Source organism: Bombina bombina, chromosome 3, assembly GCF_027579735.1.
Source record: "Bombina bombina isolate aBomBom1 chromosome 3, aBomBom1.pri, whole genome shotgun sequence".
In the NCBI taxonomy this organism is placed as follows: Eukaryota; Metazoa; Chordata; class Amphibia; order Anura; family Bombinatoridae; genus Bombina; species Bombina bombina.
In genome coordinates, this window is record NC_069501.1 from 318555575 (window position 1) to 318578803 (window position 23229).

The 23229-nt window shown below is 37.0% G+C and overlaps 1 protein-coding gene across 1 annotated transcript in view; it reads left to right on the forward strand.

The window, feature by feature from the left end:
* Nucleotides 1-23229, forward strand: part of IL1RAPL1 (interleukin 1 receptor accessory protein like 1) — a 1236367-nt gene that overhangs the window by 370776 nt on the left and 842362 nt on the right. The window lies entirely within an intron of this gene.

Genomic DNA, 23229 nt, shown 5'->3' on the forward strand with positions numbered 1-23229 from the left:
TTTAGAGCATGGACTACGTCCAAATTGTGTAACAAACGTTCCTTCTTTGAAACTGGATCCGGACATAAAGAAGGTACAACTATCTCCTGGTTAATATTTTTGTTAGAAACAACCTTAGGAAGAAAACCAGGCTTAGTACGCAAAACCACCTTATCTGCATGGAACACCAGATAGGGCGGAGAACACTGCAGAGCAGATAACTCTGAAACTCTTCTAGCAGAAGAAATTGCAACCAAAAACAAAACTTTCCAAGATAGTAACTTAATATCTATGGAATGCAAAGGTTCAAACGGAACCCCTTGAAGAACTGAAAGAACTAGATTTAGACTCCAGGGAGGAGTCAAATGTCTGTAAACAGGCTTGATCCTAACCAGAGCCTGAACAAATGCTTGAACATCTGGCACAGCTGCCAGTCTTTTGTGTAGTAAGACAGATAAAGCAGAGATCTGTCCCTTTAGAGAACTTGCAGATAATCCTTTCTCCAAACCTTCTTGTAGAAAGGAGAGAATCTTAGGAATTTTTATCTTATTCCATGGGAATCCTTTGGATTCACACCAACAGATATATCTTTTCCATATTTTATGGTAAATCTTTCTAGTTACTGGTTTTCTGGCCTGAACCAGAGTATCTATCACAGAATCTGAAAACCCACGCTTCGATAGAATCAAGCGTTCAATCTCCAAGCCGTCAGCTGGAGGGAGACCAGATTTGGATGTTCGAATGGACCCTGAACAAGAAGGTCCTGTCTCAAAGGTAGCTTCCATGGTGGAACCGTTGACATATTCACCAGGTCTGCATACCAAGTCCTGCGTGGCCACGCAGGAGCTATCAAGATCACCAAGGCCCTCTCCTGATTGATCCTGGCTACCAGCCTGGGAATGAGAGGAAACGGTGGAAATACATAAGCTAGGTTGAAGGTCCAAGGTGCTACTAGTGCATCTACTAGAGTCGCCTTGGGATCCCTGGATCTGGACCCGTAGCAAGGAACCTTGAAGTTCTGACGAGACGCCATCAGATCCATGTCTGGAATGCCCCATAATTGAGTTATTTGGGCAAAGATCTCCGGATGGAGTTCCCACTACCCCGGATGGAATGTCTGACGACTCAGAAAATCCGCCTCCCAGTTTTCCACACCTGGGATGTGGATCGCAGACAGGTGGCAGGAGTGATCCTCCGCCCATTGAATTATTTTGGTCACTTCTTTCATCGCCAGGGAACTCCTTGTTCCCCCCTGATGATTGATATACGCAACGATCGTCATGTTGTCTGATTGGAACCTTATGAATCTGGCCTTTGCTAGTTGAGACCAAGCCCTGAGAGCATTGAATATCGCTCTCAGTTCCAGAATGTTTATCGGGAGAAGAGACTCTTCCCGAGACCATAGACCCTGAGCTTTCAGGGATTCCCAGACCGCGCCCCAGCCCACTAGACTGGCGTCGGTCATGACAATGACCCACTCTGGTCTCATTCCCTGGGACAGATGGTCCAGGGTCAGCCACTAACGGAGTGAATCTCTGGTCTTCTGATCTACTTGAATCATTGGAGACAAGTCTGTATAGTCCCCATTCCACTGTTTGAGCATGCACAGTTGTAATGGTCTTAGATGAATTCGTGCAAAAGGAACTATGTCCATTGCTGCAACCATCAACCCTACTACTTCCATGCACTGCGCTATGGAAGGACGAGGAACAGAATGAAGAACTTGACAAGTGCTTAGAAGTTTTGACTTTCTGACCTCTGTCAGAAAAATCCTCATTTCTAAGGAATCTATTATTGTTCCCAAGAAGGGAACTCTTGTCGACGGAGACAGAGAACTTTTTTCTATGTTCACCTTCCATCCGTGTGATCTGAGAAAGGCCATACAGAGCCTTTGCTTTTGACAGGGACGACGCTCGTATTAGAATGTCGTCCAAGTAAGGTACTACTGCAATGCCCCTCGGTCTTAGAACCGCTAGAAGGGACCCTAGTACCTTTGTGAAAATCCTTGGAGCAGTGGCTAACCCGAATGGGAGGGCCACAAACTGGTAATGCTTGTCCAGAAAAGCGAACCTTAGGAACTGATGATGTTCTTTGTGGATAGGAATATGTAGGTACGCATCCTTTAGATCCACGGTAGTCATAAATTGACTTTCCTGGATAGTGGGTAGAATCGTTCGAATGGTTTCCATCTTGAATGATGGTACCCTGAGAAATTTGTTTAGGATCTTCAAATCCAAAATTGGTCTGAAAGTTCCCTCTTTTTTGGGAAAAACGAACAGATTGGAAAAAAATCCCATTCCTTGTTCCTTTATTGGAACTGGGTGTATCACTCCCATCTTTAACAGGTCTTCTACACAATGTAAGAACGCCTGTCTCTTTATTTGGTTTGAGGATAAGTGAGACATGTGGAACCTTCCCCTTGGGGGTAGTTCCCTGAATTCCAGGAGATAACCCTGAGAAACTATTTCTAGCGCCCAGGGATCCTGAACATCTCTTGTCCAAGCCTGAGCAAAGACAGAGAGTCTGCCCCCCACTCCTTCATGCTGTTTTGTTAGCAGCGGCAGGCTTCTTGGCCTGCTTACCCTTGTTCCAGCCTTGCATCGGTTTCCAGGCTGGTTTGGGTTGTGAGGCATTACCCTCTTGCTTAGAGGATGCAGAATTAGAGGCCGGTCCGTTCCTGAAATTGCGAAAGGAACGAAAATTAGACTTATTTTTGGCCTTGAAAGGCCTATCTTGTGGAAGGGCGTGGCCCTTTCCCCCAGTGATGTCTGAAATAATCTCTTTCAATTCTGGTCCAAATAGAGTTTTACCTTTGAAAGGGATGTTAAGCAATTTTGTCTTGGATGACACATCCGCTGACCAAGACTTTAGCCAAAGCGCTCTGCGCGCCACGATAGCAAACCCTGAATTTTTCGCCGCTAATCTAGCTAATTGCAAAGCGGCATCTAAAATAAAAGAGTTAGCCAACTTAAGTGCGTGAACTCTGTCCATAACCTCCTCATATGGAGTCTCTTTACTAAGCGAGTTTTCTAGTTCCTCGAACCAGAACCACGCTGCTGTAGTGACAGGAACAATGCACGAAATGGGTTGTAGAAGGTAACCTTGCTGTACAAAAATCTTTTTAAGCAAACCCTCCAATTTTTTTTCCATAGGATCTTTGAAAGCACAACTATCTTCGATAGGAATAGTAGTGCATTTGTTTAGAGTAGAAACTGCCCCCTCGACCTTAGGGACTGTCTGCCATAAGTCCTTTCTGGGGTCGACTATAGGAAATAATTTCTTAAATATAGGGGGGGGAACAAAAGGTATGCCGGGCTTTTCCCACTCCTTATTTACTATGTCCGCCACCCGCTTGGGTATAGGAAAAGCGTCGGGGTGCACCGGAACCTCTAGGAACTTGTCCATCTTGCATAATTTCTCTGGAATGACCAAGTTGTCACAATCATCCAGAGTAGATAACACCTCCTTAAGCAGTGCGCGGAGATGTCACAACATCAGGTTCAGCTTGTTGAGAAATTTTTCCTGAATCTGAAATTTCCCCATCTGACAAAACCTCCCTCATGGCCCCTTCAGATTGGTGTGAGGGTATGACAGAACAATTATCATCAGCGCCCTCCTGCTCTTCAGTGTTTAAAACAGAGCAATCGTGCTTTCTCTGATAAGTAGGCATTTTGGATAAAATATTTGCTATGGAGTTATCCATTACAGCCGTTAATTGTTGCATGGTAATAAGCATTGGCGCACTAAATGTACTAGGGGCCTCCTGTGTGGGCAAAACTGGTGTAGACACAGTAGGAGATGATGTAGTATCATGTTTACTCCCCTCATCTGAGGAATCATCTTGGGCAATTTCATTATCTGTGGCAGTACTGTCCTTACTTTGTTTGGACGCTATGGCACAATTATCACATAAATTTAAATGGGGAGACACATTGGCTTTCATACATATAGAACATAGCTTATCCGAAGGCACAGACATGTTAAACAGGCTTAAACTTGTCAACAAAGCACAAAAAACGTTTTAAAACAAAACCGTTACTGTCTCTTTAAATTTTAAACAGAAAACACTTTATTACTGAATATGTGAAAAAGTATGAAGGAATTGTTCAAAAATTACCAAAATTACCAAAATTTCACCACAGTGTCTTAAAGTATTAAGAGTATTGCACACCAAATTTCACAGTCCCAGCTATAGCCTTTGCTGAGACCCAACCATCCCAGAGGGGAATACGATACCAATTGACGCCTTCTAGAAGCTTTTCCAGCAAATTTCAGATCCTCACACATGCATCTGCATGCCCTGCTCTCAAAAAACAACTTCGCAGTAATGGCGCGAAAATGAGGCTCAGTCTACAACTAGGAAGGCCCCCTGACTGGAAAAGGTGTCTAACATAGTGCCTGCCGTTTAATAAACGTTCCCCAAGTTTATAAATGCGAATTGTCAGCATAAATATGAATAAAATGCCCAAATAAAGCAATCGATTTAGCCCATAAAAATGTCTACCAGTTTTTTTTAGCCCATATTAAACCCTTTATTCTGTTTGTTTGACTAAGAAAATGGCTTACCGGTCCCCATGAGGGGAAATGACAGCCTTCCAGCAATTACATGGTCTTGTTAGAAATATGGCTAGTCATACCTTAAGCAGAAAAGTCTGCTAACTGTTTCCCCCAACTGAAGTTACTTCATCTCAACAGTCCTATGTGGAAACAGCAATCGATTTTAGTTACTGTCTGCTAAAATCATCTTCCTCTCACAAACAGAAATCTTCATCCTTTTCTGTTTCAGAGTAAATAGTACATACCAGCACTATTTTAAAATAACAAACACTTGATAGAAGAATAAAAACTACATTTAAACACCAAAAAACTCTTAACCATCTCCGTGGAGATGTTGCCTGTGCAACGGCAAAGAGAATGACTGGGGTGGGCGGAGCCTAGGAGGGACTATATGGCCAGCTTTGCTGGGACTTTTTGCCATTTCCTGTTGGGGAAGAGATATCCCACAAGTAAGGATGACGCCGTGGACCGGACACACCAATGTTGGAGAAATATGCCAGCTCCTAAGCTTACAGTCCTAACTTTTCAAATAAATATACAAAGAGAACAAAGAAAAATTGATAATAGGAGTAATGAGAAAGTTGCTTAAACGTGCATGCATCTGAATCATAAAAGAAAAAAAATTGTGTTTAATATCCATTTAAGCACCAAATACATTGTGTAGAACCAGAGATATTAAGCACCAAACAGACAAAAAAAGATGCATAGCAATTCTGTACACAGTATTAAAAAACAATGCTAAATTTAAATCATGGGGTCGATCCGATAAAAATCGTCGCCCGCAAAAGCCGGCGACGCCAATATTTACGCTGGTTTGGTATCACATATACGGCGTAACCTAGAAGTTACGCGCGTATATTTCTGCCGTCGCCCGTAGTTTTTTGGGCCATAGGCAGGTATACCAAACCAGAGCAGTTTGGTATCCAATATGCAGCGTAAGGACTTACGTGGCGAAAATGGAGAAATCTTACTCCATTTTCACCTCGCCACAAAAAGCAGCCGTAAGAAGCCTTACGCTGACTATTGGAGCCCCGTAACTCCCTAAACTAGCTAGAAAATAAACCTAACACCTAACGCATGCGCAATGTCTATCTACCTGTCACCCGTGATCTGCTAAATAAAACCTAACACCTAACGCATGCACAATGTCTATCTACCTGTCAACCGCGATCCCCCCCCCCCCCCGAAATCCCTAATAAAGTTATTAACCCCTAAACCGCCGCTCCCGGACCCCGCCGCCATCTACATAAACTAACCCCCTACTGTGAGCCCCTAAAACCGCCGTCATCTACCTTATCTATCCCCTAATCTGACCCCTTACACCGCCGCCACCTATGTAAAAATTATTAACCCCTAATCTAATCCCCCTATACCGCCGCCAGCTATATTAATATTATTAACCCCTAATGTAAGCCCCTTACACCGCCGCCATCTCTATTAAAATTATTAACCCCTAATTTAATCTACCTACCCCGCCGCCAGCTATATTATCTATATTAACCCTAAGTATATTATAGTTAATATAGTTATTACATTATATATATTAACTATATTAACCCTAATTATATTATGGTTAATATAGTTAATATAGTTACTATAGTATTTATATTAACTATATTAATTCTATCTAACCCTAACACCCCTAACTAAATTTATATTAAATTAATCTAATTCATATTATAAACTAAAATATTCATATTTAAATCTAAATACTTACCTATAAAATAAACCCTAAGATAGCTACAATATAATTCATAATTACATTGTAGCTATGTTAGGGTTAATATTTATTTTACAGGTAAATTGTTAATTACCCCGCCGCTATCTATTTTAAAATTATTAACCCCTAATCTAATCCCCCTACCCCGCCGCCATCTATATTAAATTATTTAACCCCGAAAATACTAAACTATCCCTACCACTAAACCTAAGTCTAACCCTACAAATAGCCCTGAAAAGGGCTTTTTGCGTGGCATTGCCCCAAAGTAACTGCTCTTTTGCCAGCCCTTAAAAGGGCTTTTTGCGGGGCATGCCCCAAAGTAACAGCTCTTTTGGCAGCCCTTAAAAGGGCTTTTGGCGGGGCTTTGTCACAAAGTAAACTGCTCTTTTGCCTACAATCTACATCCCCCTACACCGCGGCCACCTATAATAAATGTATTAACCCCTAATCAAATCCCCCTACACCGCCGCCAGCTATATTAACTATATTAACCCTAATTATATTAGGGTTAATATAGTTAATATAGTTATTATATTATATATATTAACTATATTAACCCTAATTATATTAGGGTTAATATAGTTAATATCGTTATTATATTATATATATATATTATACTTAATATATATATATATATATATATATATATATATATATATATATATATATATATATATATATATATAAAGTATAATAACCCTATCTAATTCTAACATCCTAACTAAACTCTTATTAAAATAAATCTAATATTAATATTATTAATTCAAATATTCCTATTTAAATTTAAATACTTACCTATAAAATAAACCCTAAGATAGCTACAATGTAATTAATAATTACATTATAGCTATGTTAGGGTTTATATTTATTTTACAGGTAAATTGTTAATTATTTTAACTAGGTATAATAGCTATTAAATAGTTATTAACTATTTAATATCTACCTAGTTAAAATAATTACCCAATTACCTGTAAAATAAATCCTAACCTAAGTTACAAATACACCTACACTATCAATAAATTAAATAAACTACAAATATCTATCTAAAAATACAATTAAATTAACTAAACTAAATTACAAAAAAAAAAAAAACCACTAAATTACAAAAATTAAAAAAAGATTACAAGATTTTTAAGCTAATTACACCTATTCTAAGCCCCCTAATAAAATAATAAAGCCCCCCAAAATAAAAAAAATTCCCTGCCCTATTCTAAATTAAAAAAAGTTCAAAGCTCTTTACCTTACCAGCCCTTAAAAGGGCCTTTTGTGGGGCATGCCCCAAAGAATTCAGCTCTTTTGCATTTAAAAACATATACAATACCCCCCCCCCATTACAACCCACCACCCACATACCCCTATTCTAAACCCACCCAAACCCCCCTTAAAAAAGCCTAACACTACCCCCCCCGAAGATCTCCCTACCTTGTCTTCACCACACCGGGCCGAACTCCTCATCCGATCCGGGCGATGTCTTGCTCCAAGCGGCAAAGAAGAATTCTTCCTCCGGCGATGTCTTCCTCCAAGCGGCAAAGAAGAATTCTTCCTCCCGGCGACGTCTTCCTCCAAGCGGCAGCAAAGTCTTCTTCCTTCTGGCAGCATCTTCCATGAAGCGGCATCTTCAATCTTCTTTCTTCGCTCCGCCACCGCGGAGCATCCATCCCGGCCGACGACTGAACGACGAATGAGGTACCTTTAAATGACGTCATCCAAGATGGCGTCCGCCGAATTCCGATTGGCTGATAGGATTCTATCAGCCAATCGGAATTAAGTTAAAAAAATCTGATTGGCTGATTGAATCAGCCAATCAGATTCAAGTTCAATCCGATTGGCTGAACCAATCAGCCAATCAGATTGAACTTGAATCTGATTGGCTGATTCAATCAGCCAATCAGATTTTTCTACCTTAATTCTGATTGGCTGATAGAATCCTATCAGCCAATCGGAATTCGACGGACGCCATCTTGGATGACGTCATTTAAAGGAACCTCATTCGTCGGGAAGTCGTCGTGCCGGAAGGATGCTCCGCGGCGGAGGAGCGAAGTAAGAAGATTGAAGATGCCGATTTGCTTGAAGACGTCGCCGATGGAAGAAGACTCTCTGCCGCTTGCTTCAAGACATCGCCCGGATGGAAGAAGACTTCACTGCCGCTTGCTGGAACAAATCGCCCGGATCGGATCAGGAGTTCTGCCCGGCGGGGTGAATACAAGGTAGGGAGATCTTCAGGGGGGTAGTGTTAGGTTTATTTAAGGGGGGTTTGGGTTAGATTAGGGGTATGTGGGTGGTGGGTTGTAATGTTGGGGGGTGGTATTGTGGGTTTTTTTTGCAGGCAAAAGAGCAGTTTTCTTTGGGGCATGCCCCCACAAAAGGCCCTTTTAAGGGCTGGTAAGGTAAAAGAGCTTTGAACTTGTTTTAATTTAGAATAGGGTAGGGGATTTTTTTATTTTGGGGGGCTTTACTATTTTATTAGGGGGCTTAGAATAGGTGTAATTAGCTTAAAAATCTTGTAATCCTTTTTTTTATTTTTTGTAATTTAGTGTTTTTTTTTTTTGTAATTTAGTTTAGTTTATTTAATTGTATTTTTAGATAGATATTTGTAGTTTATTTAATTTATTGATAGTGTAGGTGTATTTGTAACTTAGGTTAGGATTTATTTTACAGGTAATTGGGTAATTATTTTAACTAGGTAGCTATTAAATAGTTAATAACTATTTAATAGCTATTATACCTAGTTAAAATAATTAACAATTTACCTGTAAAATAAATATAAACCCTAACATAGCTATAATGTAATTATTAATTACATTGTAGCTATCTTAGGGTTTATTTTATAGGTAAGTATTTAAATTTAAATAGGAATATTTGAATTAATAATATTAATATTAGATTTATTTTAATAAGAGTTTAGTTAGGATGTTAGAATTAGATAGGGTTATTATACTTTATATATATATATATATATATATATATATATATATATATATATATAATAACGATATTAACTATATTAACCCTAATATAATTAGGGTTAATATAGTTAATATATATAATATAATAACTATATTAACTATATTAACCCTAATATAATTAGGGTTAATATAGTTAATATAGCTGGCGGCGGTGTAGGGGGATTTGATTAGGGGTTAATACATTTATTATAGGTGGCCGCGGTGTAGGGGGATGTAGATTGTAGGCAAAAGAGCAGTTTACTTTGTGACAAAGCCCCGCCAAAAGCCCTTTTAAGGGCTGCCAAAAGAGCTGTTACTTTGGGGCATGCCCCGCAAAAAGCCCTTTTAAGGGCTGGCAAAAGAGCAGTTACTTTGGGGCAATGCCACGCAAAAAGCCCTTTTCAGGGCTATTTGTAGGGTTAGACTTAGGTTTAGTGGTAGGGATAGTTTAGTATTTTCGGGGTTAAATAATTTAATATAGATGGCGGCGGGGTAGGGGGATTAGATTAGGGGTTAATAATTTTAAAATAGATAGCTGCGGGGTAGGGGCTCACTTTAGGGGGTTAGAGATTTAATATAGCTGGCGGCGGTTTAGGGGTTAATATCTTTATTAGGTAGCGGCGGTTTAGGGGTTAATACATATTTTATTATTAGGATAGTGAGGGGGGATAGCGGATAGAGGGTTAGACGTGTCGGGCTATGTTAGGGAGGCATGTTAGACGTGTCGGGCTATGTTAGGGAGGCGTGTTAGACAGTGCGGGTGATTTAGACTTTAGTCAGGTTTTGTAGGCGCCGGCAGTTTCTAACGTGCCGCAAGTCACTGGCGACGCCAGAAATTTGTACTTGCGCAGATTTCTGGACATCGCTGGTTTATCAGACTTACGGCACGTTAGCATCTGACGGCGACATATATGGGATAGCTCGAGTTGCGAGCTGAAACTGTGGGCGACACGGGTTCCCTCGCTTGCGCCGCAAACTGTGATCTATATCGGATCGCGCCCCATATGTTTATTATTATATTTAAAAACGGAACTAACATGAATTTGCAGGAGAGGGCCTTCTATTTCTTGTTCAGTGATCCAAGCAAAGCCAAGAGAGATGTAACCTAGGAGATTTAATAAATATAAAATAGGAATAGGTTATAGAAAGCAGTACCTAATGCAACCAACCTTGATATTATTTTTTGTGGTAACATTTTTCCACCCTAATTATTATGGTCTAGAAACACCCCAATATCATTATAATGCCATAGTAAATTGAATTGTATTTTATATGAATATAGATAATTGATTTTTTAATATGAGTCCAACTTGTGTGTCATTAAGGGCAGTAGTTTTTCTTTTTTTCTTTTTCTTTTAATCAATAAGTAGCTCTGTTTAAAAAGAAGCCTTGTAAAAAATACAGTATGCAAAATAAAAAAAAAACTTTGTAATATATTTTCATTATTTATTTTGCCCTCTTCCATATAATTTATCTTTGACAATGGAGAACTTGAAATGCAGTCTGCTAACTTCTCAAGGCTAACTCTGCAACATATCTGTCCCTAATTGGCTTTATCAGATAATATAACATTTTATACTACCTTTATGACAATGGCTAGTCTTGTTGTCTGTTGTCTAAAGCCCAGATTGGCTCCTCCAAATAAGGGAAATGGTCAGTGGAGTTTTGCTATTAAAAAATAATTGCAATAAAAAAAAGTTAATTTGTTTTAAAAATGGTAATACTTGGCTGATCTGTCATTCTATAGCAACACAACAGAAATGTCTTGTAAATAGAAGGTAATGCCCCTTTAACAAAGAGAAAGCTTTCAACGATCACCTATGGAAGATAAAGTATGACACAAAAAGCTGCACTCCACTTCAATAAAAATATTTTATTGATTACTGATTCCATTTACCAAACACTTAAAAAAACAACACTTGGTAATTAAAAAATAAGACCCTACCTACCGGCCAGGAGGAATTATCAGTCCTATAATGGCAAAAGTTAAATCTTCAAAGGGAAAAGTCTTCCATTTATATCAAGCACTAAATGTTTAAGCATGCATCATACAAAGACCAATCCTGTTAGGGAGACCTCCAGACTCTAAATAGAAATCTGCTCAAAATACAAGTAGAACTGCATGCAGCGTTCCCTTAATGCAAATATATACTTAGCCTACCCAGGACCAGACAATTGCTGGGCACACCTTTCACTCAGATCATGCAGCACATAAATAGTTTAACGCTAACATGCAGTGGAACACTATACTTATCTATCTGGCGACAAAAGAAAAACTTATGTGTGAGTGCCAGCGTGAATCCCGTTGGTTGGACAGATAATTTCTGCTGGTCGGCAGCTAGGGTCTTATTTGTGAACCATTGTTAGGTTTCTGTATTTACAGTGCCTAGTAAATGGAATGAGAAATCAATAAAATATTTTTATTGAACCAGAGTGCTGCTTTTTGTCATACTTTAGCTTCCAAAGAAGATTTTTGAGAGCTCTCTGTTAAAGCAATGCTAATTGTAGTTTTTACTACACAACAAAAGGGTGAGCGCTAATAAATAGCTAGTAATAACCTCAATGATATATGAGCATATAAATATAAACAGAATTGCCAGCAATTTGGAATGTTAAAGGAAAGTTCAATTTCAGATTAAGAAGTGTATCTTTCTTCCCAACGATGGCAGCCTCCTCCTCACCAACAATGGTCCAGAGATACTATATAAAAGACAAAACAACGGGGCACCTCATGTGTAGTATCATCAAATAAGCACAAAGCCACATAAAAAAGCCAAATGGGTACTCACAAGGCTCTGGAGCACACCTATGTGCTTTGTAGGGACATGCTGCAGATTTTATCAGGTGTGACAGCTCACCCACAGAGGATATCAGTCATTTACTGTAGTAGAAAGATAAAACACAGGAAAAGCACCTTTGTGATACTCAAATAAAAGGGGCATGTCTTGCTGTGGCTGCGGGGACCCTATTTGAAGCGGGCATACATGGCACAGACAGTACGTTCACTGAAACTAAAAATAGTTTCAGTGTAAACACACTTCAACTATTGCAGTGGGGACCTAAGTTTAATTACACCTACACTAACTAGCTCAGGTGATGTAGTCTTGGCAGCTGATAGCTTGCAAGACAAACATGGCCACTACCCTCCTCACAACCTGCACTTCACTTCAAACATATCAATCGTGTGTCTGTGCATCTGAAGCAAATGTTTAGGCTACTCCCATTAACATGCCCTGCTAACTCCCTCTAAATGCCTATAACTACACCACCTAACCTATACTCCCCCTGCTCCCCCTTGCTACCTACTACTGACTGCCTACACCTATGTCAGAGGTAACCTACACTCCCCCTGCACCGCCCATCTAACTCCCCCTGACTGCCTACACCTACGTCACACCTAACCTACACAGCCCCCAAACACCCAGCTAAGTCCCTAATACCACCTACACTGATCTAATGTCTAAACAACACTCCCCTAGAATGCCCAGCTAACTGCCTACTGTCAAAAAAATAACTCACTATAATAAACTATAATAAATAATAAACCTCCCCATTATAACTATGAAGTGGTGTCGCTAAAAATATAATCAATGTTTATGTGCTAAAATCCCAGCGGCCAAGCTCCTGGAATTCGGCGCTGGACCAGAATTAAGCCCCGGTCCGCTGCTTCTTAAAAGGGGTGCCGATCGAGCATGGTGCAGGGGATCAAGTCGCCCCTTTTAGTATGTTGTCTGCAATTTCATGAGGCACTTGTTTGGGAATGCTACCTCCTGGAAGGAATGAGGGACATTTCAAATCCAGTCCCACTTTCCTCCAAGGTAGCAACCCCAAACAAGTGGTATCCCTAGGTGCCTCATCAAATTATCGACAACATACTAAAAGGGCGACTTGATCCCAAGCAACCTATTCAATCAGCACCACTTTTGAAAAGCATCAGACCGGGGCTCAATTCTGCGCCGGCTCTGAGTTACACAAGCCCGGCTAGGTCGACAAGGTTTTGACAGCCGTCCTGCATTTACCACATCTCCTTGACAAAATATGCATTCTTATGTACAATGTAGTTTATTTAAAGTATTGTAGATATCTTAAAAGGGATTTAATGGTTGCATGCTTTTAAGTAAAAAATAAATAAATATATATTTGAAAATATATAATAACAATATTGGATACTTGTATAGCGCACAACCTCGGACTTAACCGACTTGCGGCGCTGATAACAGGTGTTTATGTTTATGTTTAAAATAACATATGTTTATGTTTAAAATAATACAAAGCATCATTAAATGCATCTAGTCTATATATATATATATATATATATATATATATATATATATACAATGCTTTTAAACAATATGCATTGTAAATGACTATGCATAACATTTAAACATTGATCCCTAATAACCTAAAACTAACTGTAGAAGCTAGTGTCCTACATATAAATATTCAATATTTAAAATGATGCATTAATATGCAGAATGCATATAGTTTAAATAGTTGCATATACATAAAAATGTAATTAATGTTGCTTGTGTTTATTATTTATAATTAAAGAGAGTGTAATTAACATTATTGTTCTACATAACTACATGCCTGTTATGTAAAAATATAATTTAATGCTATTGACTACTGTAACATAAATATATATTAACATATATATCTATCTTATAACTAATAAACACAACAAGCTAACATCAATACATTTTAATGTATATGCAATACGTAAAACGATATGCAATATACATGCATACCATTTTAAAGATTGAATATCAATGCAAGGCGTAACCACATTATATCTAAAATCTTTGAAATAAAATGCATGGTCATGTATAATGCATATTAGTTTAAGTATTGGATGTACAAATTAAAATGTAGATATTCTTGCTTGATGCATTTATTATTTTAAATACAAATATATTTTTAAAATAGATATTTATGTTATAAAAGACAGTTACATTATAATTATAATATTACAAACATGCATGCCTGTTATGTAATAAAACAATTGTAATACTAATGTATTTTGTAACATGAATATACATTTTATAAATAAAAAAACACAACAAGAAAGAATAAATAAGGAATAATTTATGTACAATAGTTAAAAGAATATGCATCATACATAAGAATGCATAATATTTTACAAACTGTAGATACATGCACTATTAAACCCTAAACTGCCCTAATATAATCACCTAATCAACCCCCATACAGGTATGAGGGATGGTTAGGAGACTAAAGCCTAATAAATGGTAACCATCAATAATCACCTAATTAACCCCCATACAGGTATGGGAGGTGGTTATGAGATTAAGGCCTAATAAATGGTAGCCATCAATAATCACCTAATTAACCCCCATACCTGTATGGAGGGTGGTTAGGAGATTAAGGCCTACTAAATACTAACTAACAATAATCACCTAATCAACCCCCATACCTGGTCTAGAAAATAATAGGGTTAATAATTTCAGTTTGTAGACTTTCAGTGGGTATGTGGAGGTTTGGATGCTTATTGGTGTAGTGTTAGTTTCTGATTGTGGGGTATTAGGATTAGTGGTAATGCACAGAAGTTCTATTCAAGGGATCCCTTTACTATACATTGCCAATATTGTCGGCAATGCTGGGTGTTGTCTATAGCCAGCATTGTTGACCAATGTCATGTATAGTAAGGGTTTATTTTTTATTTTTTTATTGGGTGGATTTTTATTTTATGAGGCATGTAGTTTAGTGTTAGGCATATTGCTGTTTTTTATTTTGGATACTGCAGTTTATTATTTTTTTGTAACAGCTTCATTTTGTAATTTAGGTGGGTTAATTTAGAGGAGAGGTTAGTTTAGATGGGGGTTAGGTGTTAGGTAGAGTAGGGTTAGATTGCTTTTGTGGTTGTGGAAAGTTAGGTTTATTATTTTTTTCTTACTTACAATTTTTATTTAATTTATGGGGTTTAATTTAGAGGGGGGATTAGGTTAGTTTGTGTTTGGGGTATATGGTGGCATAGGGATTAATAGTTACTTGCAGTGAGTTTGTGGCAGCAAAGGGGTTAATAGTATAGATACTTCTGATGGGTATGTGGCGGCATAGGGGTTAATATTTTAGATACTTGCGGTGGGTACGTGGCGGCATAGGGATTAATAGTTCAGATACTTACGGTGGTTATATGGCGGCATAGGGGTTAATAGTTTAGATACTTGCGGTGGGTCTGTGGCGGCATAGGGGTTATTAGATAGCTACTTGCAGTGGGTATGGAGTGGAATAATGGTTAATAGATAGGTACTTGTGGTGGGTATGTGGAGGTTTGGATGTTTTTAAGTGTAGTGTTAGTTTGCGATTGTGGGGTATTTTGGTTTAGGGGTATTCGGATTAGTCGTGAGGCACAGCAGTTCTATTCTAGGGATCCTTTTACTATAAGTATTTGTACAAAAGGGATCAGCACAAGCACAATAGAAATAATACAAAAAAGTCTGTGACAATTATTTGGTGCAACACCTTAGAGATTCCACTCACTTAGTCTCAGTGTTGAGCATACAAAAAGAACCAAAGGTGGCACACGGTAAAGGAACTAAACTAAGTTACCTTACCGTGTGCCACCTTGGGTTCTTTTTGTATCCTTTTACTATACATCACCAATATGGTCGGTGATGCTGGGTGTTGTCTATAGACAGCATTGCCGACTTAAGGCATGTATAGTAAATGCCTCTCGGTGATGCTGCTATGTCAGGAACTTGTATTATTTTGACAGGCACGCATGACATAGCGGAGGATCCCTTTGAATATTTCCTGCCTTGTAGCACTTTTGATCATCAGGGAACCAGAGAGAATATATTTAATTAAAAAAGTGTATATATATATATATATATATATATTAATATATATATATGTACACATACAGTGTGAGGTAACAGGTTACTTAGGGCCTGATTTTTTATATATATATTCTTTGAGCTAGATTACAAGTGGAGCACTAAATTATAACGTTCTCACAAACGGGAGCACGGTAATTAAACAGCCATTATAAGTGGATGGTTATTGCTACTTTCTAAAAGTGCCCCCTATGCCCTCAAAAAAGATGGCATTATATATTTTTATTTAAAAAATAAAGTAGCATTTTTTTTTTACATTAAAAAAAATCTGCACTATGCAGCTTTGGGGTTTTAAAGTTGGTGGGAGTGTTTTTTTTTAAAAAAAAATGGCACTAAAAAGTGCCTTTACATTGCGGCCTATGGGAACAGTGTGTTCCCAGTAAATATATATTTAAATGCTTATATACATATATTAAAACGTATACACATATTAACACATAAATATATATGTATATAGTCATATACATATATATTTACTAACTCCTGACCATTGCTGCACTACTTATCTCTTCGCTGTGCGAGATTCTGATGCCATCTGTGACGACATCAGAACTAGGCTCCAATAGGAGCCTATGGAAGAGCACTCTCTTGCAATGTGAACACGAGCTCACGTTTGCATTGCTGTAGACTTGTAATACTAGCGCACATTAGCGAGCGCTGGTATTACAAATATTGCATTAGCTAGAGCAATATGTTGTGCACCACTTGTAATCTGGCCCTTAGTAATGTTAGTGTCTCTCTTTTACATCCATAATCCTGTATAGAGAGATACAAAGCTCTCAAGCAAAAATTTGCCTTTCAAAAATTCTTTGAGGGACCTCACAGTACTGACAATACTTCTTAGCAGAACAGAGAGTTTTAGATGATTAGGCTCTTAGAAACAATGTGAATATATTATTTATTCTGAGAATTCCTTAGAGTAGCTAACTTTCCAGTGAACAAAAACATCTCTATTTCCTCTGTAATCCCAGGGAATTAGTTGACTAATAATTTAAAAGCTAGTATTATATAGAATATAGTAAAAAATCTTTGAATTTTCATCAGATGTATTGAAGTATAAAGAACATTGGGGCACATATAAAGTTTGATGGAATTAAAGGGGCAGAAAGTTTGCTTGCTTCCAGGAGAGATACAGAGAGTGTCATGGTACAAAAGAACAAAGGGCACTGTATGGTGGGCATGCTACACTGCTGAATTATTTTGTGTTGGGTTGTAATAGATATGCTGTACCAGAAAATAGTCAATAAATAGTAAGTGTGCATAATTTACAGTTAGTTTAAAAATTATTTCAGAGCTCTATTGACCACTATTGAGCTAATATACTTTTCATGCAGCTGGTCCAACACCAAATTCTAGATTTTAAATTATGGAAACTACAATCCATTTAAAAAAATGACTGTACCCCCTAAAAAACATGCTATAGTTTTTCAATGCCTATGCATATTTAGCTGCCTTAGAATATCAGTCAGACCACAATTTTCTTTTTTGCTTATCTACACGTTCTGAATCAGAAACTGCACAACCTGTCTAATATAGCCTGGGATAATTTGCAGGGATCCAAACTATGAATCCCCCCTACCAATTTTTTTTTTGTGGAACAAGATTTATGTTTTTACACATCACTCTTTGCAGCCATTCAGAGGCTATATGGCTTAATAGACACATACCCCTGCTTGGCTTCAGGGTGCAGAACCTTAAAAAGATGAACGCAGCTGCCTGATAGAGGGGGCTTTCTAGATTTATTTTGCAACACTACAGCCTTTATTTTGCTAAAATTGTGATTTCATTTTGCATTGGAAGTCATGCATTACACTTACTGCATCACTTCTATGCCCTTTTAAGAGTTACAGGCATTGCACATTTTATCACATTTATGGTTTGATAATTTTGACATTCTAGGAAAGATAAAAAGTCCCAAAGCTAACAGGAGTTTCACTGATGATCCCTAATCTGTCATTTTAATGTGCTTCATGCTTCACATGCTGCCCCTTTTCACTTTCAAACTATAAACGCAATGATAATGCTCAGCATAATGCTGATACCAGAATGAATGGTAGTGTCCGCAGCTAGATATGAGTTTAAAGAAAACTGTCACAAAGAAAGCAAATGATTAATTTTGGGTCACATTTTTTCAACAGTTTTTTTTTTATGTGTCAGGGTCTGGACATGTCCTTGTTGCTAAATCATTTCTACTTGCCAGATTTTTGTCAGAATAATACTTGATGTTCATTGTTTATCTTTGTTGAGGGTCATGTCAACATTCTGTCTCTTATGATGATTGTAAATGATAGAGTAACCTGTAAAAGAGATATTGTATACCCTGGAATGAGATATAATAAAGAATTGAAATTTTGCTTGAAATGAGATTTGTTAAGTTACACAAAGGTGTACAAAGCATATGTGCCCAAAATATAAAAATATGAATATGCAGTTTTGCTTGTAATACATTAGGCAATGGATTAGTTTCATATTTTTTATAATATTTTTTATTATTATTATTGTTATTATTATTATTTATTAATATTATTATTATCTTAAATGTTCCAGCAGATTCAGCAGATCTATACTGGGAGTAAACTAAATAAAGATTAGACAGGGAAGACAGACTGTGAAAAAAATATTACAAGGTCTGCTTATTCATTATTGCATCTGGCTTAAATAAGCATTGCCCTAACATACTTTTCAGTAGACAAGCTTTTAATAATGTTCATGATTAAGGAATTGACCGAAACATGTAGGACAGACTGGTTCCTGAAAATGTGCTGTCTTTTTGCTTTTAAAACCCTGTTGCCTTTTATGGACACTTTGCACTTTATGGAATATTAAAGGTTTGATGCTTTTAAGCATCGCAGTGTATTCTCTTTTGTTTCTTAAGCTTTTAATAATGACTCATCTTTAAAATGCCCCTTGGAGTAAACAAAGCTGCCAATTGGGGTGCACACACCATGCATATGCATGTGTTTGCATAAACATCAGCAGTCCCTATGCTCACTGACTGACACAAGGACAAAATACAAAGCTTCTGTTTTGTCCTCCTGTATCATCTTGTATTTTGCTGTTCATTATAACATCCCTTTAAGCATCATACATTCAGAAAATATAATAGAAAAACTCAAATGGGAATACAAAATTCCTATGGTGATTGGCTCCTTGCACAGCAGAATAACAGTTCTAAGCCCCACTTCCTATCACAGTGAGAACAACTACTAGACCTCAGTGCTTACACACAATCAACTAATCATACTCTTCTCTAACCACTTACTGGGCTACTAGAAACATGCCAGTTTTACCTGTTTCAGAGTACAAGAGGGATTAGTCATCTTTGAAATAATATGCAATAAACGCTTTTAAATCACTTTGCTGTATCAACCCTCTTTTGCTTAAAGCAAATCAACCTTGATCCTAAGAAATTAGATATTAATTAATTTTCTTGTAGGTCCTTTAAAACACATCACTTGCTATTTAGGTACTGTATGAGTATGTAAATATACAATTCTGCAAGTACAAATTATTTTAGTAAATTGTACATTTAGGCTAGATACTGAATACAAGGGTTCAGATTTAGCAAGAGATTCATATGCTGCCAGTTTTATTTTAATGTTCCTCTAAACCAAGGGAAACCACAGAAATGTTTCCAGGCAGGTGGACTATAACATTAAAAGGACAATAAATAATATCAAAATTCAATATATTATAATTTTAATACACACTCAGTTTTAACTCATATGTGAGTATCTAGCAAGATAAATAACTAGTGTTTTATAAATCTATAGTGATTTAAATATTATCCATATTTACTCAACCATGTGATTTCTATAGGTGCTTGTATTATCCCTCAGTTTAAAGAGGAATACCTTCTGTTTTACCTTAGAGTGTCTCATTGAGGTACAGATTTAATTTATATTACACAGAACCTGATGGATAAGGGGTAAGGAAATTGATCATTTGTATAACTTACCAAGTCACATTATTTGAAAGAGGAGAATGATCTTTTTTTTAAAAGTTTTATGATTTTGCTGAGATAGAGGCATAGGGACTGATTTACCAAGCCACATATTGTGCTGAATGCACCTGTTTACGTGCAAGCCTTCAGTCTCACCAGAAACAGAGGTCTTAAGACTGCTACTCCTTAACTCGTCCATCATCTCTGAGGTGGCGGACATTTCTAGTGAAATGCTTGTGCAATGATAAATGTCGACAGCCTATGCTGTCGGCATTTATCGATGTGCGGCAGACATGATCTGCTACAGCAGATCATGTCCATCCGCACATTAATAATTCGGCCCCATAGTTTCAGATCCCTCTTACACTTTTATTTTAAATACCTGGTCAAGCAGGTTAGAAACTGTCATTTCTCACACTTTCCATGTGATACCTGAGAAACTAGAGATTCATCGGATAAAAATATGTATTTAAAGGGACACTGTACCCAAATATTTTCTTTTGTGCTTCAGATAGAGCATGCAATTTTAAGCAACTTTCTAATTTACTCCTATTTTCAAATGTTCTTTATTCTCTTGGTATCTTTATTTGAAATGCAAGAATGTAAGTTTAGATGGAGGCCCATTTTTGGTGAACAACCTAGGTTGTCCTTGCTGATTGGTGGATAAATGCATCCACCAATCAAAAACTGCTGTCCAGAGTTCTGAACCTAGAAAAAAAGCTTACATGCCTTATTTTTCATTTAAAGATAGCAAGAGAACAAACAGAAATTGATAATAGGAGTAAAGTAGAAAGTTGCTTAAAATTGCATGCTGTATCTGAATCACAAAAGAAAAAATTTGGGTACAGTGTCCCTTTAAACAACCTTTTTAAAATGTATTTGACTATATCCAAGCCTATTATAAATAAAAACAATCTGAATTTATTTTAAGTTAGTAGAAAATGAAAATGTGAAATATATCTATCTCTTATCAGTGTGTTTTCAAAACTGTTCATTAGATAAGTGAAAGAGATTTTTTTTACACCATATTCATACAGTTCTTGCCTATTTTAAAGTAAATACTAACCTTTATAAATGTAGCAAATCTAATGGAGGTTGCAATGTTTTTGTTATGCTAGAGAGTGAATGATTTAGAGGTACTAGTGAATGCTCTTAACCTCTTAAATGCTTAAACTATGCTGATGCTAATATACTGCAGCTTTGTTCGGCACAAAGGTACAGAAGTAGAGTGGATATATTATGAAGGCCAGGTTTAGTCATTTTTCATTTGTTCAGGCTGTGTCTCAGTAAATCTCTAAAACACAAAGTTCCCAAAAAATACATGGTTACCATGGTGTTCTTCTCTTCTGCAATAAAGTATGGATTATGAAGATAGCAAGGTTATATAATACTATGGGGTTTTTTCACTCTGAAATATTCTAGTTCAAAAAAACAAAAAAAGCACACAATTAACTTGCACTGTAGACTTACCAAATTATTTTAAATAGCAATACCATTTGAACTTATGTATTTTTTGACTAACATTATACAGATACTTATTTTAATTAATAGTGTCATAGTGTGGGTAGACAGATAGATAGGCAGATAGATGCTAGATATATAGATAGATAGATAGATAGATAGATAGATAGATAGATGTGTGTATGTGTGTGCGTATGTGTTTGCATGTATATATGTCCATGAAACATTTAAACCCTCTATAATTACTGTATACCTTCAAATCACAAAATACACATACATTGTTGAGCAGCAATCTATTATGATTATATGTCTTTCATGAAATTAAATTTAAAATCATATCCATGTAGTGATATAATGCTTTTTAACCCCAAATAAGTGAGAATTCTAAATAAGCAAATAACTTTTTGTGACCCGTGCACATATGCCTGTCTGAACAAGGTTCTCAACTTGAGAACCTATCCACAAGGCTTTACATCGAACGAGCAGTGGACCCTGTACATCTGCTGCCATTGTTATCATTACACACCTGCTTGAGGGTATAATACTAACCTCTTCTCTCACACAAGAGAAGGACCTGTCAATCACCCCAAGCATGGAACATTTTGTTCAATGGCACTAAAAAAAAAAAGTAAAACTCAGAATCATCATAAGGTGCATGGCAAAAAATCAGTTCGTCCAAAATTTTTGGTTTGGCATTTTTGGTCATCAGAATTTTGTTCTTTGCCGCATTTATATTTAGATAACAATTTTGTTAGATTCAGAATTTGGAACATTGCATTAAAACCTATGGAAAGCTCTGAAAACACTAATTTAAGCTTAATCACATAAATACAATGCTAGCAAATGCAAACAATCCACTGATTTGTTGCTAACTGTGAGACAAAAACATACAGAAAATGGAACAAGTTTTACAAAGATAATTAATCCAAACAATAAATTGAAATTAAAAGCACCACTACAATCTTTCAATTTTTCCATTCCATAACTTTTTCTTATCATTCAACTCTCTCATTTTTTTTTTTAAATCCCTCATGCTAAAGTTCCCACATTTCTCTCTTTCTCACACACCTGCTCCATTACACGTTTGCAGTTAATAGTTCTCCTTGGAGATTCAACTCAGAGAAGGGCATGAGCAGAGGAGGCAGCAGCAGGAAGCAGAATAACAAAACTAAGCTTCTGATAATGATAATATAGTACATAAAATAAAAATGTTTTTCTGCACACAAAGGGTTAAAGTTCTAAATTTTTTGGAACCTCAAAAAAAGCCTCTAGCTATCAGTCACAGGCTATGGCCCCACAGCAAACATAAATGTGCAGTTTTTGAATGAACTTTAAGTGACAGAAATAAAAACACTTTTTTTCTGCACAAAGGGTTAAAGTTTAATTCCAAATTGTTTTACCCCCCCCCCCCCCTCCTGAAAGGCCTATCAGTTGCAGGCTATAGTCCTGCAGCAAAAGCAAACAAGGAGTTTTTAAATTAAAGTTTATCTGACTGCAATAAAATAGAAATGTTTTTCAGCACCTAAAGGATTTAAGTTTAATTCTACATTTTTTTGGACACCACAAAAGCAAGGATGCCTCTAGCTATATTCCTTTACATAGAAAGCTGTGTCTTCCAAGAGCTGTCTGAAGTTCATTATTATTATATATATTTTTATGTTTTTTTGTTTTTCGATGTTGTGATGTGTGCAGTTCTATAATAAAAACTTTATTATAAAAAAAAAGCTATCAGTTGCAGGCTATGGCCTCACAGAAAAAGTAAGCAAG